A 17,670-nucleotide genomic window follows, 5' to 3' on the forward strand; every position below is an offset into this window, starting at 1 on the left:
TTTGTAACGGCACGGGCACACTGCTAACGAATGAACACGGACGGACGGGCGGCTGCCTCTTCACTTCCGCTCCCATGTTAACGGACGCTACTGTGCACACTGGCCGCAAGCGGGAGCGCGCCTCGCGGGCGGCTCCCGAGCGGCAAGCTATCTTTTCCGCTTCAATCGGATTCGAGGCGGCGCTGGAGGCGTGTGCCACGCGCATTGTCACAGAAATACAATTGAATATCTGCATTATTACCACAGATATAGATGTTGTTCAACCAGCTGTGTCTGTATCTTTCCCAATGCAAATAAACGCCCAACCCCCCCTGTCTGTATGTGTGTTTATACCTATAACTATAACCTACAATGTTGCATAAGAAGAAGAAGAAGAAGAAGAAGAAAAAGAAGAAGAAGAAGAAGAAGAAGATAGCAGTCATTAAGTCAATCCACCTTGTCACCTATAATGACAAACGTTTTATTTGTTTCCTGACAGCTAATTATTATTATTATGATTGAACAGCAACCAGTAGGCTTGATATCAGTGTATATTTTATTAACAGATTGCAGAATGGGTATACAATACAGTACATACAGCTCTCTCTTTTTATCTCTCTCTTTATTCTCCCTGCCTTTCTTTCTCTCTCATTTTCTCTCTATCTTTCAATAGATGTTGTTCAACCAGCTAATGTGTCTGTAATGTATCTTTCCCAATGCAAATAAACCATATTACTATAGTTAGTACCCCGCCCTGTCTGTCGGTCTGTTTGTTTGTCTATCTGTCATATCTGGTTGCCTGGCTGTCTGTCTGTTTGTTTGTTTGTTTGTTTGTTTGTCTATCTGTCTATATCTGGTTGCCTGTCTGTCCCGACAGAGACAGAGAGAGAGGGGGGGGGGGGGGGGGAGAGGGGGGGGGGGGGGGAGATAGAGAGATATAGCGAGATAGGGAGAGAGAGAGAGCGAGAGATAGAGAGATAGAGCTCTTGCTGCTGCTGGGGTTCCACGCTGCTCTTTCAGGAGTACAGTCACACTGATCATCATTCTAAAATGAATTCTAACATATTAATTAATTATATAATAACGGGTTATACATGCAAAATGGACAATAGAACACTGGAACTGGAAATCTTAAAAAAATCTTCAAACGGGGACTGACTTCGCATATAGACTAGGCATTTACAGCTGTCCCAATGTAAATGTGCCTTCCTCTGTGCGCTTCTGCGCGCTCAAGTCGTCGGAGGTGTGCCTGGCCAGGCGCGCGATCCCGCGCGGAACCCGTGCGTGAAATTTGTGCGCGTTCAGTGTGCCCGTCAGTGGCGGCTGGCCACTAGGGGCGCTCGGGCGCCGACCCCCCTGGTGAACCCTGGTTAAAAGAGAGAAGAACACGAAATATTTATTTTTTGTTTTGTTTTATAGCCCTATAAATAATATAAACATGTTTAAAATGAATAATATTTACTCATTTTAAGTGTTTGTGTTTCCAATGCACAATATAACGTTAATATATCAAATAAAAATAATCGTTTTCCTGAACAGGAAGTGACTCACTGTCGCATAGCCGCATTTCTCCTAGCCGTATTTCTCTCGGCCCGGGCTAGACGCAATAGCGCTCTGAGTGCGCGTCACTGTTTCATCGCTGTATCCGTCACAGCCAATCAGCTGTGCGTTGAAATATGATGTATTATGTTGGAAGCCGGGCGCGATTTGAAGCGGTCTAGGCAAGCAGCCTTAGCAGTTTTTTTTTATTTCCGTAGCCGCATTTCGTGGAGACGCTCTCTGATTGGCCGACGTCAGTTTTTTTTTCCATAGCCGCATTTCGCGGATACGCTCTCTGATTGGCCGACGTCAGTTTTTACACTGGTTAAGCCACTCTTGACTCTTCGTTCGAAGTAGGTTAAGGACAACTTAGGTAACGTTAGAGTTTGTCTTAGAGCGTGACGGCAAGTTCTTTCGACGGTTAAGCTTAGGCACTCTTTCAAAGTTGGTTAAGGTTAGAGTTTGTCTTAGAGCATGGTGATAGAACGCCAGGTAGTTTGCAGGCTGTTCGACGCGGAAATTGGCAAAGACACTCATTCATTGAATTCATCACAGTACTGTTGTGTTGTGCTAACAAGCTAATCTGGATGCAGTCTGGACAGAGTGGATAACTGGATATACATCAACAGTCTGGGGACAACAGTGGACCACGTAAACAGTGAGTTAATTCGGTCTCTCTCGCTCTCTCTCTCTCGCTCTCTCTCTCTCTCCCTCTCTCTCCCTCTCTCTCTCGCTCTCGCTCTCTCTCTCTCTCTCTCTCTCGCTCTCTCTCGCTGATGGCAATGGTGATAGTTGTACTGTAACTGTACCTACTTAAATATCTGTTTGCTTTTGGTTTCACCGACGCTCTCTGACGCACACAGTAGTGTGTGGTTTCGCGATGCGTGCGCACGCGCGTGTTTGTGTGCAGTGTGGCATTGTGTCTTGGTACATGTACATTTTTGGTATGATCGACCCCCCAAGAGAAAAGTTCACGAGCCGCCATTGGTGCCCGTGCCGTAACACAACTTCAAAGAATAACATCCAAATCCGATCCCGATGCGCATTTCCTTCATTGCACAGCGCTGAGCGTGCAACGTATTTCATTGATAGATCTGGCCAGAGCCTATACTCAAAAACGTTCCAATGCTGTCTTCGGGATGATTTTAATCCAAACGTCCATTCAGAAACTTTGTATTATGAAATAATTATGGGATGTCATGTCTTACTATTTCCCTATGCATTGGTGCGAGTTCAGCTGACAGTCCATAGAGTCCATGACATAAGTTCATGAGATGCTCTGTTCTTTTGTTGTGTTTGAGGTGGATGTTGTTGAGTGTGTGGGGTTTTTCATCAATTTGAAACAAGCCTCTTGACTGTTGGAATTAGGGATGTTAAAAATAGCTAATAATATTATTCAATGTTAGATATGCATTGATCCAGAGGCAACCGGCTATTCGTCTGCTATTTGTAGATATATCAAGACAACAACACAACTTGCCCTCAGGGACAATCATATTTAATCTATTTAGATAGAGTATGTATGTATTATTTACAGATAATTGAAGGTACCTCAAAACATGAAACCAAGCCATGTCACACATCGTGTGTGTGTGTTACTTGAACAATTTTCACTGTGCTCCTAAATTTATTTGTGTGCTCCTAAATTTGTATTTAGATTTTATTTATTAACATTTTATTTAGGAGCACATGTGGTCCTTGGGAAAAAGGTTAGCGTAGAGCCCTATATATGGAGACATTAACATTACGTTATCAAACATAGGGACGAAGACTGTAAAACAAAGTGTCAACAATGTTTTATAATCTTTGTCAATTTTCATCATAAAAATTCTGTGCCCCCGAAATACAAAAAAAGCCCCCAAAAATAAATTAAGGGGGGCAAAAAAAGCGCTTGAATTTTTATATTTTTTTCTAACCCTGGTATAACTGTATAGGATATTGTATAGTAGTGTACCCATTACCTTTTCATTCGTAAGCTTAGCATTGTATTGTATTTTACCTTTACTTTTTATCATGTCTATTTTATTATCTATTCTGTTTTATTATATTATTATATTGTATTTTTGCACAATCGAAGGCGGGCATGGCCACCTTGATTTCACTATATGTCTTGTGTATGTATGTATGTATGTATGTATGTATGTATGTATGTATGTATGTATATATGTATATATGTATATATGTATATATGTATATATGTATATATGTATATATGTATATATGTATATATGTATGTATGTATGTATGTATGTATGTATGTATGTATGCATGTATGCATGCATGCATACATGCAGTTAACCGAACCAAAGGGTGCAGGGCACACATAATGTAGCCAGTAGGGCTTCTGTGATCCTTGCCATCGCTAAATAATCATAATTTCCACTTTCCATTCATTAGTCAAATAAAGTCGGGACCCAAATCTAATTTGTTACATTTATTGAACACAGAGGAGAAATGAAACTCGATCAGCAGGCTGAATCAGGGCAGTTGACGTAAACAAAACTGTCAATGGAAAACATATTGGCCTTGATTCATTCACTGATGATTAACCCAGGATCTGATTAACTTTGACATTTTGTCATTTTGCCATTGAACTTGGTTAAATGGGTAAGATCAACAAGATCAATGCCCTGATGTGTATAATGTAATAATAATACAATTAATAAATTATTACTGCATCGAGGCTACAACATTATTGAATTTTTTTAGAACATCCATCGGTGCGGCTGGGTGGCACAGCGGACAGGAAATAGCGGGGGTAGTGTGAGCCTCCCACACGTTACACCTCGCCAGTCCGCGCTGGCAGGTGAAAAGATGCGACAGGCTGCCTCCTCGTGTACCGGAGGGGGACACGTGATGCAAGGCTTCTATCCTACCTACGACCGACCTGTGGGGGGCATATGCGAGCAACGTTCAAGTAGGGCTGGGCGATATAACGATAAATATCGCGATATATTTTAATAATCGATATCGAATATCGAAATTAAAAAAAATCGTTTTTTTTTTTTTTTTGCAACAGGGCAGTTTTAAAACTTAAAACAGAGACACGTGGACAGACTTGTCTTTCTTGCCTGCAACTTAAAGTAATGGCTTTGCTTGTCCAAATGACAATACTGACCAAATTGAGATTTATTTTTCTCTTGTCCATTTATTTAGTTTGCTTTCTAATTTAAAATACAGTTTGAAAACGTCTGTACACAGTAGGCTATGTGTGCTAGCAGAACTAGACTCCAGTCACGAGTCACGGTGCACATGTGCGGTGGTTTGTCCACCAAAAAAGTGCCAAAAGATAGAAAATAAACTAGCAGAGCCAGAACTGTTCAACTCCCCTGGAGCCACAGCCAGCAGAGAAGCCGGTTTACTTTAGCTTTTAAACCAGCTGCAGCCTGAGAACTGGAGTGTGAGGGGATGTAACACTAAAGATGGCGGCAACGACAAAGAATTGCTGCAAAATAAACATACATATGTTGTAAAAAAAAAAAGTAAAAAAATTAAATTTATTTATTTTTTTATTTATACTTATAACAATTTCGATAATTATCGATATCGAGAAATATGATAACTTTATCATATCGTTATCACGATATGATTTTTGTCCATATCGCCCAGCCCTACGTTCAAGACAGGGGAGGGGAGAATTGGAAACAGTGAAATTGGGATGCGAGAAAAATAGAAAATAAGGAGAAAAAGTGGATAAAAAAAAGAACATCCATCGGTCTGCAAGAGTAGCTGAATTTGTATCCCTTATTACTTGTTTCCAGCTCATGCAACTTGGTTGAAAGATGAAGATGAAGATTTCTTTCTCTTGCCATAATTTCAACCGCACAGCTACTCCAAGCAGGAGAGGTGGACGAGAGGTTGAAGATAATACATCTTGATGTGTTACATGTGGTAAAGATAACACACAGGATAACAAATAATCCTTCTGTTATATTGACCTCACATAGCCAATAAAGAACCCATAATACTCACACGCCTGATCATTTCATTAAGTCTGCCAGTTTCCTTTCTCAGATGTATTTAATTAAATAGGCTACCTTAGATAATAGAAACACAGAGCTCCACAAATAGGCCCATTGTATCATTAGAGATTAAACATTTCATTCTGCTTAATCTGCAAGCATGTATCTACAGGACTTCAGGAGGTCGGGGGTCAAGGACTACAGCCCCCTCAGCATCGACGGGGCACCGGTTGAGAGAGTCAACAGCTTTAAGTACCTCGGAGCCTACATATCCGAGGACTTGACATGGACCACACACATTAACAGTGTTGTGAAGAAGGCACGACAACGCCTCTACTTCCTCAGGCGCCTAAGGAAGTTCCAAGTCAGCCAGAAGATCCTTAAGAACTTCTACTCATGTACAATAGAGAGCATCTTGACCGGCAACATCACCTCCTGGTTTGGGAATAGCACTGCACAAGACCAAAGCAGACTACAAAGAGTGACACGTTCAGCCGAACGCACAATTGGAGGGGGGCTCCCCACCCTCCAGAACATTTACTACAAGCGTTGCAAGGGCAAGGCTAAGAGAATCATTAAAGACTCCAGTCACCCGAACAACTGCCTCTTTGAACTGCTGCGGTCAGGCAAGCGATACAGGAGTCTCAAGGCGAGCACAGAAAGACTCAGAAGAAGCTTCTATCCCCAGGCCATCAGGCTGCTAAACGAACAATGAATGAACACTACACAACAACAACCACCAAACGCACATAGCACACACATCCACACGCACACACTCACTTTAAACAAACACACTGTAGCACCCACTCCACACACTTATAGCACACACCCACTTTAAACAAACACACTGTAGCACCCACTCCCCACACTTTATATTTATGGTGAGGATTGCACTACAACTCGTACACCTTACTGTAAATTGTACCTAAAATTGTACCTCATCCCATTTCTGCTTTGCACTAGATAGTACTGTACATTAGTACACTGCATAGTATTGTGTATTGTATATTATATGGTAACTCAGAACATTGTACATATGTCTATACCGAACACTGTGACCTCATTTTCTTCTTCTAAATTCATGCTATATTATGTTATTATGTTATTTGATACTATCTTGTCTAGCACAGTCTCTGGAGCGTAACAGTAAGAAGCATTTTGTATGAAAGTATTCTGTACTTCTGTATGACAACTATTAAAGAACTTGAACTTGAACTTGAACAGTAGGATGCACATTGTTTGTATTGCTCTGTATGTTGTATGACATTCCTAAAATCATGATGCTAACTGTGTCTGTCTGTCTCTCTCTCTCTTGCTCTCTCTCTACCCTCTCTCTCTCTCTCTCTCTCTCTCTCTCTCTCTCTCTCTCTCTCTCTATCTCTCTCTCTCTCTCTCTCTCTCTATCTCTCTATCTCTCTATCTCTCTCTATCTCTCTCTCTCTCTCTCTCTCTCTCTCTCTCTCTCTCTCTCTCTCTCTCTCTCTCTCTCTCTCTCTCTCTCTCTCTCTCTCTCTCTCTCTCCCCACAGAAGACAGCACTCATGAGAATCCACCAGCCATTAGATGAGTGAGGCTCAACAAAGCAACCCTGTCATCAACAATCCATAGTACCGGTAAGCCCCCCACCCTTATCTTCTGTCTTACACACACGGGAGACGTTGCTGAACCTATCGATCGTACTACAGTACACACCCACCTCCCGATCCAGCTCAACCTGGTAGCTCCCAAAGCAATCCATATATGCCCATTGTTATTTGAGTTCAGTTCATTTCCATGTTGTCCATGTTTATCTAACAAAACACCAGTTTGTTCTTGCTCCCCTGGTGGCACTGCGCTCCATTATTCCTGCCATGGCCCCTTCGGCTCCGAGCTCTATAATGTGTACAGGAGTGAAATTACATTTTAATGTCGTCATTTTAGTCTTCTTATGGAATCTATTTGGGCTTTGCCAGGGAATTTGTGCCTTGCGGGTTGAAGCGCAGCTTGGTAACTCAAGCACCATGAAGACATGTTGTGTCCCTGTTCCTTGTCCTCATGAGCTAAAGAGGCCGACCACCAGTAACCCAGAGTATTCCAGCTATGAGCTGGTATTACATCTATGATGCCCACCATACTGTATCTGCCTAGGTTCCCTTGAGCAAGGCACCTGTTTGGTCATTTCATGGCTCAAAACGAACCCATTTGCATTGAGATGGATGGGGTAGCGCAGCTGGGAGTGTGTTAGTAGAGATCCTCCGGCACAGTACAGTTTTAATATCCATTTTGGCATATAGTCAATTAGTCATGCCTGCACCTCCACCCGCTAAGGGCACAGGAATCTGTCCAAATCCAAGATATAGGCTACGGTATGCAGTTCCCCTAAACCTTTTAATCAGTTCACAACTATTTGTTGTGTTACTGAGTTCATGTGTGGATCAGAATCAGTCATTATTACTAGGGATGTCCCGATCCGATCACGTGATCGGGATCGGGGGCAGATCACATGATTTTCAGAAGATCGGGATAAAAAATGTAAAAAAAATCTGGATTTAAAAAAAAATGTATTCAACAAACATGACCATGTTCACTTCTTAAACTCATACTGAGGCCTTAGTTTTGGTTTTAAATTGCATATCATCATTCATTTATTTATTGTCACACAGAGCAGAATAATTTTGCCAAAACAAACGCATTTCCTTTGATTTAATTATACATCAAATGATTTATGTCAAGGATGAGGGACATCCACTAGTTGCAGAACTTGCAGTCACCTGATTTTTACAGACGATGGCGCCATTGCTCTCATGAAGCAGCAGGTTGGAGGCGGAGTTTTTAGATTACTCTGGTTGCAATGCCTCGCTTGAATCAAGTTAACTTTTTACCTGGATAACGTCAACATTCACAGTGAATGTAATGTGAGCCCCTCGAGGGACTATTGAGGCAACAGTCTCGCTTCGCCAGTTTCTGACAAAAATGCGTCAAATCGGTTACTAATGGCAAGGCGCTCGCCACTAACGCAGGAGATGCTGGGTGCTCTCGGCGTTGCAACTGGCTTGGCTGGTCGTTCATACTAACACAATTGGCAGTGTTAGGGGTGGGAAAGCCAGTGGGTGGGGATTGGACGTTGTGGACAGTGACTCATACAGGTCGGTTGGTGCGCCTGTAGGCTACAGCAGAATCAGGAAGTATCGGGGGCAGCGTGAGCCTCCCACGCGTTACTCCTTGCCACTGAGAGATCGCTCTGTTCAGGTGAGAAGATGCGACAGCTGCCTCCTCGTGTACCGGAGGGGACACGTGATGCAAGGCTTGGTCCTCACTACAGCCGACCAGTGGGAGGCATAGTCTAGCAACGTTCGAGACAGGGGAGGGGAGAATTGAGGGAAGAATTGGCGAGGCCTAAATTGGGATAAAAATAAATAAAAAATGTAGGCTACATAAAAAAAGAAATAAAAAATTTAAGATCGGATCGGGAAAGATCGGTATCGGTAGATACTCAAAATCACATGATCGGGATTGGGAGCAAAAAAATGTGATCGGGACATCCCTAATTATTACAAAACATCATGGTTAATTCAACATCATGGTTAATTCAACCTAACTACTGTTGGATAACCGAATGCAACCGTGAGCACAAGGCACTAAAAGAGAAAAGGACAAGTGAGGAGTGACAGCACACTACATAGTAGTCCTCGCATTAGAGTAGACATCTAATTTAAAAGCAGTATAGGGTCATGGTGTCTTCTTATAATGATATGCAGCTGAACAAAACACTCTTCGCAGAGGCATGCCCACAGAAATCTGCTGCTCAAAAAAAAAAAAAAAAAAAGCTATTTTCTTGAGCCAGCACAATTAATAATCTACACATATCTGCAAATCAGAACACTGAGGCCATGCTGAAGAAGGCACACCAGCACCTGTCCTCTACCCTCTAACATTTTTACTGTTGTTACTGTACATGTCATAATAAAATCTAAAACACACCAACCCATTTTCAATGAGATGCAATAGCTCCGCCTGGCAGTAGAGGGTGGTGTTGACCGTCTGCCAGCTCAGACAGGCTGCAGCTATGAATTATGAATAGATATAGCGAATAAATGAAATAACGATCCCAAAAACAAGTTAACTTGTTTCTGGCGCTCAGCGCATGGCGGCCAATAACGAGTTAACTCGTTTATGGCGCAGAATGTGTTAACAATTGTGTGTATTGAGCCATACTGTATTGTACCCATTCTGCAATCTGTTAAATACAATTTTCAACCAATCAATCAATCAGTGGAGGTTTCTCTATGACAACACGTGAAACACAAATTCACTCATAATTCATAATTATTATTAATTTACATATATATATATATATATTTTTTTTATTATTATTATTATTATTATTATTATTATTATTATTATTATTATTATTATTATTATTATTATTATTATTATTATTATTATTATTATTATTATTATTATTATTATTATAATTTTTTATTAGAAATGTTTTCCTATGTAAAAGAAATGCCAGTGATTTTTTTTTTTTTCAAAAATGGCCAAAATTGACAGCTCTGAGCAGGCCTGCACTGCAGTAATGACTGCAGTATATTCGTGCAGATGGCTGCACAGGTTGACCCAGGATTAAATAAATAATAAATAATAGCCAATCAAAATAGGCTATTAACGTCATCTAAGCACGGTCTGTGCAGTTAAACTCTTGCCATTGAATGGGGGATTGAATGATTGACAGCCCTTGACATCCAATACACGGAGGTTGAATGTGATTGGCAGCCTTGAAAATCCAATCAGAGGTTGCTGCATTGTACAGTCAAAATGGGTCCAGCTGCAGGTCCGTAGGTTAGGTTTAGCTGGGGCCAATCTCAAGTTTCTCAAGTTTCTTTATTAGTTGTCATACAGAAGTACAGAATACTTTTATACAAAATGTAACAGAAAGAAGCATTTTGTATAAAAGTATTCTGTACTTCTGTATGACAACTAATAAAGAAACTTGAGAAACTTGAGATTGGCCCGAGCTAAACCTAACCTACGGACCTGCAGCTGGACTGGTTTCACTGTGTGAAAGAGCAAGCTAGTAGTTTAGTAATCTGTACAGCTATAACAACACAGTAGGCTAAATTAAACTTTGCGCCAACATTAGGACCGAAGTATAAACCAGCAACTGAGCAACATGAAGAAGTGGACTTATGCATCTGGATCAGAAAAAAAGTTGTGGATGAAAAAGTAAGTAGGCTACAGTGTTTGTAAAAGCTTGTATGCTAACAGTAGCTAGCCAGCTTAGCCTACATCACAATGATGATCACCAAGCTAACTTACTGTACACACTGTAGGGCTGGGCAATTAATCGAAACAGAATCGCGATATAGATTCATAGACCTATGCAATCTCATTTCTAAGTTATGACGATTTTTTTTTTATTAAAAAAAAGTTATATTATTATTATTATTATTTTTTAAACTTTTTAAATTATTTTATCTGGGTTGAACATGATTTGTGGAACTCCCTCTGGTGTTGTGGTCGTGGTATTCACTGACCTTTGGGAAGTATTTCGACATGCACATGGGTATCTTAGTGGTGTAGTGTATCTTGTAGACCAGGCCCATTGCAAGTTGCTGTACTCTGTCGTCTACTCTAAGCCATCCTAGGTTGTCAAAGTGGGCAGGGGTGAGGTGGGTTTTAGGAGTAAGGTCAAGCAGTAGTCTGACCAGTTTGTTTTGTGATGTTTGTAATCTTGTTTTTAGTGCCTTTTGGTACCATGATGTGCAAGCATAGTCGTAGTACCCTTGAATGAGTGCTCCTCCTTTATTCCTTTATTGATCCCCTTGGGTCACCTAATATGTTTTGATCTGATCAGGTGCGCTGTCACCTAATATGTTTTGATCTGGTCAGGTGCGCTGTCACCTAATATGATTTCATCTGGTCAGGTGCGCTGTCACCTAATATGTTTTCATCTGGTCAGGTCCGCTGTCACCTAATGTTAATATGTTTTCATCTGTGTCCACTGACCACTGACACACAGTGGGGGATGTTTTAAAAATATAATTTAATATATAATATAATATAATAATTTGTGCTTCACCTAAAAATTTGGTCAGCAGCCTCCACTGCAATCAATTGTGTGTTTTGGTGGCATCTATTAGTGACAAGTGATCATTGCCGGTGTGTTTTTTTTGCCTTGTATTGACTTGTTTTCCATCTTGAAAACTACAGAGTTAGTCTTCTATTCATTCCAAACAAACTGCTGTTGCTGATGATGATGTAAAACGCATCACTTCCTGTGCCAGGTGGCATTCATGCACTGGGTACAGTGCCGTCTGGGAGAAATGCGAGGCCCTGTGCGAGATTTAAACGCAGTTTTGCCTTATTTGAATCGAACTCTATAAGCTTAGTACACACGTCACAAACTGCACGATGCAACACACCGAGTGAGAGAGAGAGAGAGACAGAGAGAGAGCGAGAGAGAGCGCGAGAGAGAGAGAGAGATAGACAGAGAGAGAGCGAGAGAGAGAGAGCAAGAGAGAGAGAGCGAGAGAGACAGAGCAAGAGAGAGAGAGAGAGAGATAGCGATCCACGGCGGGAACAGAATAGATTGCATTAAAAACTCACCCTAACGCAGAATCGAGTCCAAGAGGAAGGAGACGACCGTGGAGATGACAAAGTTCACCAGTCCCATGATAATAGGCGTGTTCGTGATTGATTTCGACTCGCCTCGAAAATAGACGAGAGTAGACGAGTGCAGCCGGGGGAGGAGTCAGAACGTCGGACACTTCAGATTTGACGACAGCCTCTCGCCTAGTCTCGCATGGCAGATACGCGTTCACGTTACATACACACACATACACACCTGTCCAGCTCATTATAATGCGACTCGAGGGCCGCATTCACAATTCGATTCGATTCAAATGTATTGTCATCACACAGCACAGCACACTAGACTGTATTAATATACCATATTTATATTAGGGATGGGTACCTTTCACATTTGAACCGATACCGGTACCGGTACCTGTGAATCGATACCGGTACCCAACGGTACCTTTTTTCGGTACTTTAGTCTCAAGAAATTTAATTTACCTACCTCAGTCGTAAAAAAAAAATCCAAACTTCAAATAACTATAATTTCGACAGTTTTCGGCTTGTCATTGCTCCGACTGCTTTGTTGTTGAATCAAGTCAAATCCAATGTAAGCATATATTGTGCGTGTGAACGTTGACATGAAAATAAAATAAAAATAAAAATATATATATATATAAAAAAAGAAAAAAAAGAAAAAAAAAAAAAAAAAAAAAAAAAGGGTTTCTCACTTGATTCGATACTCGGTAGTACCGACGTGTTTCGGTTCGGTGCCTCAAAAGTACCGAATTCGGTACCCATCCCTAATTTATATACCATCTTGTTGCGCGCTCCTGCCAACCGCAGAGCGCGCACGCACACACAACACACTGCTGAATAATTCTGTTTTGCATCAATGTATTATATATACTGTATATTGAGGCAAAACAGAATTATATATACAGTATATATTGAGGCAAAACAGAATTATTCAGCAGTGTATGTGTGTGTGTATACAGTATCAGCTGCTGCATCGTTAATGAACTATAGATTTATATGGAATTTGTTAATCTATTCTATCTATTTCGATCCATGATTGGGTTAACTGTGAGCCAATCGGCTTAGTGAAGTACTGTACAGTACATACGAGCGGTAATGCTCAGATTGCTCATTGAGTCATGACTATAAATGCAAAACGTAATTGTCGTATTTATTATCATTATAATTATTTAATTCCGATGATGGAAACAGTCCGTCTGTAGAATCGACTTGAAGAAGCAATCACAAACTATTTGTTCAGGGGGTGTTGATTGTTATTTTGATATAAACTCCATTGCAGATATGGTTATTAAGATGGCATTCATTACTCTGATAAAGATAATTTGGTGTCTGACAGCTTGAAGTTTATCATGATGATATGATGATAATGTTATTTGAGGAAGCTCTTGTTACCCAAACTCCTGTATCCAATAATAATAAATATATCTGATAACTTCCTCTTGTGGCTGGTTACAATCAGGTGACTTTTCTGAGCCAATAGGCGCGTTGCGCAACGATAGCAAGTTGTTCCCCATCATGTATTTGCGTGGAGCAGTAGGGTGAGAGGTACTGTGGAGCCTCGCTCTGAAGGCTGTACGTGGCTTGCTCCCGCGAGATTTCCACGGCTCGCCCCATCAGATTTCCAGAGCAAGTCGGACAGCATTCTAACCGTCATGCAACGCGTTTGGTGAGGCCGTAGTAAAACCTGCGCAGATCCACATCTGCCTCGCCAATCTCGAACACGCCTATTGTCCCCCCCGTTGGGATGAACTTGGGAGTCTGTTCCTAGTTTATCTGCCACACGTTAGCACTCGATAGCGTAGCTAATGCTAGCTAGCTAGCTAGCGTTAGCTAAGTTAGCTAACGCTAGTTAGCTGTCCCTGCCTTTAGCTAAGCTACTAGCCGACATGGCTAGCCTGACTGAACGTTCTAACACGCAACAACTTTCATCTTCAGTCCATCTGCCGAACGTCCTCTTCGTCTTGGCATAACCTAATCACTATTCTTGGTATTGATAAGCTTACGGCACGCGGCGTTATTTCTACTGCTTTGATGCTGCACATTTGGTTTTCAAAAGTAGGATGCTCTTGGCCAAGACATCCACTCGCTCCCGTGGATAGCGCCGAATAGACCCCGTACCTGTACCCCCTCCCCTCGTGGATAATACCGGTCTTCTTCACATCTCTCTACCGACTACCAGACCGACGCCAACCAGCTCCCCCTAGTGTTAGTCCTCCCACAATGCTTTGCACAAAAGTAAACGGGTCATTGAATGAAACCAATAGTATATCTTCAGAGCCGCAGAGCCCGGAACACTATTCTACAAATGTCTAAGTGTCTAAGTGTCTAATGTGAAATATATAAGCATGTAAGCAAAACTAGATGTTAGGTCTGTGATGGAAAGTGATTGTTAACATTCTATTTATTTTTATTTTTATAAAAAATAAACTTTTTTTTTATTTAAAATTTTTTGCGAGGCCCCCCTTCTCGCAAGGCCCTGTGCGACCGCACTGCTCGCACGCCCCTAGCGGAGGCCCTGACTGGGTATAGGTAGAATCACTATTATATCAATTGGTGATAGAGAGTGGCCAAACAGACGTACAGTATATTAACATGAACATGTTATTACTTTGAAGTGCCTTGATTATCCACCTCTTATGCGTAGGTACGTTTGCTGCTCTGTGTAAACACAGCTTGAAAAGTCCTTTTGAAATGGTCTTGAATTGGAGATCCCTGCAAGTTCGCCAGAGCAGTCAACACATTCAAAACAGTCGCTACCCTAACGTTAAAAAATGGCCTCGTATAAATGTCTGTGGGCAGCTTTTATGTCTTAAGCCGGATAATGTCTTATTGTTGTGAAGGATCAGATTAAACCGAATATGTATATTTATTTATATATATATATTTAATTGTATTTGTATATCGTTTGATATCCCCTGTATATTCCTTGTACAATATGCATTGAATATCCCCGTTTCTACTAAACAGCCCATAATAGTTTCATTCTACCATTGGACTAGAACCTGGCGCCAGGTTGCCATACCCCTAGGTTCAAGTTCAATCGTGCCGCCTAACATGTCGAGGCAGCCCCCGGTTCCGCGCAGTAATATGCCGGGCGAAATACGTGTGGTACTATTTGTTCATAGCGCATATATATATGACGCTCGTAAAGTAGAACTTCCTTTTTAGTCCAGTTCTTTACCCTCCAACAGAGTGACAGACGCAAAAGCCTCCCCACGAAGCACGTGCGGTGTAGTAGGGCCTACTTGGCCCAGAATAGGCATTGCGATATCGTGTAGATTAATAGTTGAATGGTCATAGTTTGGCACCATACCGTCGAGTTGGACGTATTCTATTAAGCTAATAATAGTCTATTTATGTATGGTGCATCGATCGGTTCGAGTTCTACAGTTATCAGTACCCCCATCGTTCCTGACGTTATCTGGACGCTTATCCAGGCTGGTCAGACCCCTAGTGGTGATTGCATCCGAGGAGCTCCGGGTCAAGAGCGACTGGACCTGTATATTGGATTACTCTACCCGACGACGGCGAGCCTTCCACGGCTCTTGGATTATGCTTTATGTGCTTTGATTATCCCATGGATAAAGGCCAACACTGTCGAGTGTTGGAATTACCCCCCGGAGAGGACTACAGGTGAGGCGGCGCTCTACACGTGAGGTCGCACCACGTCTCTCCGTTGTGGACCGGCAGATACCGTTCCACAGATGGTCCAGCTGTGTTCGTCTACGGCCCCAGGTTCTGTGGGCACTGGGTCTAAGACTTTAGATTCTCCCAAGACACCGTCGGCCAGATGGGATACCGCCAGCGACTTCTCTAACCCCCCCCCCTCCTACTGTCTTACAACCAGCGGGACCCCCCCCCCCCCTTAGTGTATCCAGCTATAATTATTTAAGCACTATCGCTATCGTTTCCTAAATATTCCAGGTTGTATACTTACTCCCTGCGCAACCAGAGATTGGACATTCAATGTTGAATTACCTACGAATACTAATTTGCCATAAAAGTGCATACTTAACATTTCAAATCATAAATGTAATTAAGTGAATATTGTGTACACCCTTTGCTGTATTAAATATTCGATTTGGTCCATTTGTGTTGGTACGTTTCATCAGGTGGGAAAGTGTTCATCATACTTATATCTTGTACTGGGTGGCCAGAAGTTAAAGTACATGAGGTAGTGGTATTAAATATCATATCTAACAATACAGTCAGGGAATTGTACCCCTCAGCTACAATTGGTCCTTCGAGCCGGATGGTAACTAGTGTAATATTAATATAGTGTTATTAATATCGAAATGGCCTATGATGAACACTCCACGAAACGATCCTCCTAACCTAGAACGCCCGCGGCGCAGACGACAGACACCTCAGTACTTAGAGGCTTACACTGTCAGTCAACTACCTAGCCTTCGACAAACGGTAAACGTAGTAAAAGTAGAAAGTAAAATTATGTCTGACCTTAACGACCAGGTTTCCCCGACCACAGAGGCCCTAGTAGGTCCTAATGTAACTGACCAAGCCCACGGTGGAGACCAGGAGGGAATTGACATGCCTTTACCCCCCGCCACTACTAAAGAAGTAGTCCCCGACACGCCCCGGGAGGAAGACAACCCTACAGAGAGAGAACTCTGCACGGAAGAAGAAGAGGAGAGCGCCGAGGAACTAGAGCTCCAGGACTCCCCAACGAGTACCCCCAGGAGCGGTTCACGCAGGAGCGGCTCACCTCCACTACCGCCTTCCCCCAGCGAAGCGGAGAGGATACTACAACAGGCGTTCCTCGTCAGCCTGACAGCCTCTACCGAACGCGATCGGCTCCAAGCACAGACGCTTAGCGAGCGCGAACGTCTCCAAGCCCAGGCGACCAGCGAGCGCGAACACCTCCAAGCACAGCAACGGAGCGAAGAACAGCGCACAAGTCTGGAGATGAGACGCTTCCAGATGGAAGAGAATATGGCAAGAGACCGCGCCGACGCCCAGCGCACCGCTGCCGGTGCCCAAAGAGACGCAGAGCGCGACAGACTACAAGCGCAACTAATAGAGCAGCTGATCAAAAGGACAACTCCCTCTCCCTCCGCCAGGGGCTCAAGGAACTCGTCGAGACAGCAGTCAAGAGCAGCGTCACCGCAACGAGCAAGCGACCCTGAACTTGACCAACAGACCGAGTCTAGACCCCCCGCAGACCCCCTTCCCATACCGGTCCAAGCGAGACCCAGCTACAAGGAAGGAGCGGCCTACACTGCGGAGAAGCTAAATAAACGATTACAAGATCTGGAAGATTTGATAGAAGAAGAAGAGGGAGAAGAGGAGAACCAAGCCCGACGACAGCACAGTACTCCACCGGACCAGGAGGTCCCATACAGTCCAGGCTATACCCCCGTGGCGCTGCGCTACAGACCCCCGACTCTATTTACGGGTGAGCACGACGCACAACCAGCCCCGAGGAACAGTACCTGGACCAGCGGGCCATGGTACCCTGCCAGTACCGGCCCACAGCGAGGCGCAAGAGGGGACTCGCCCAGGAGGTCTCTCCCCCAACGCTCGCCGATGTATTCGCCATCCACGGCGTCATACAACGCCACGCCATCAATCCCAGACTT

At 42.9% G+C, this 17,670-nt stretch overlaps 1 protein-coding gene across 1 annotated transcript in view; it reads left to right on the plus strand.

Moving 5' to 3' along the window:
- The window catches only part of gulp1a (GULP PTB domain containing engulfment adaptor 1a), a 485,247-nt gene that overhangs the window by 220,407 nt on the left and 247,170 nt on the right, over positions 1-17,670 (plus strand). Inside the window, exon 2 of the mRNA XM_084309768.1 lies at positions 7,009-7,092. The gene's annotated coding sequence lies outside the window, so the exon portion shown is untranslated. The remainder of the gene's footprint in view (positions 1-7,008; positions 7,093-17,670) is intronic.

Source organism: Notolepis coatsorum, assembly GCF_963971535.1.
Source record: "Notolepis coatsorum genome assembly, chromosome: 3".
Lineage (NCBI taxonomy): Eukaryota > Metazoa > Chordata > Actinopteri > Aulopiformes > Paralepididae > Notolepis > Notolepis coatsorum.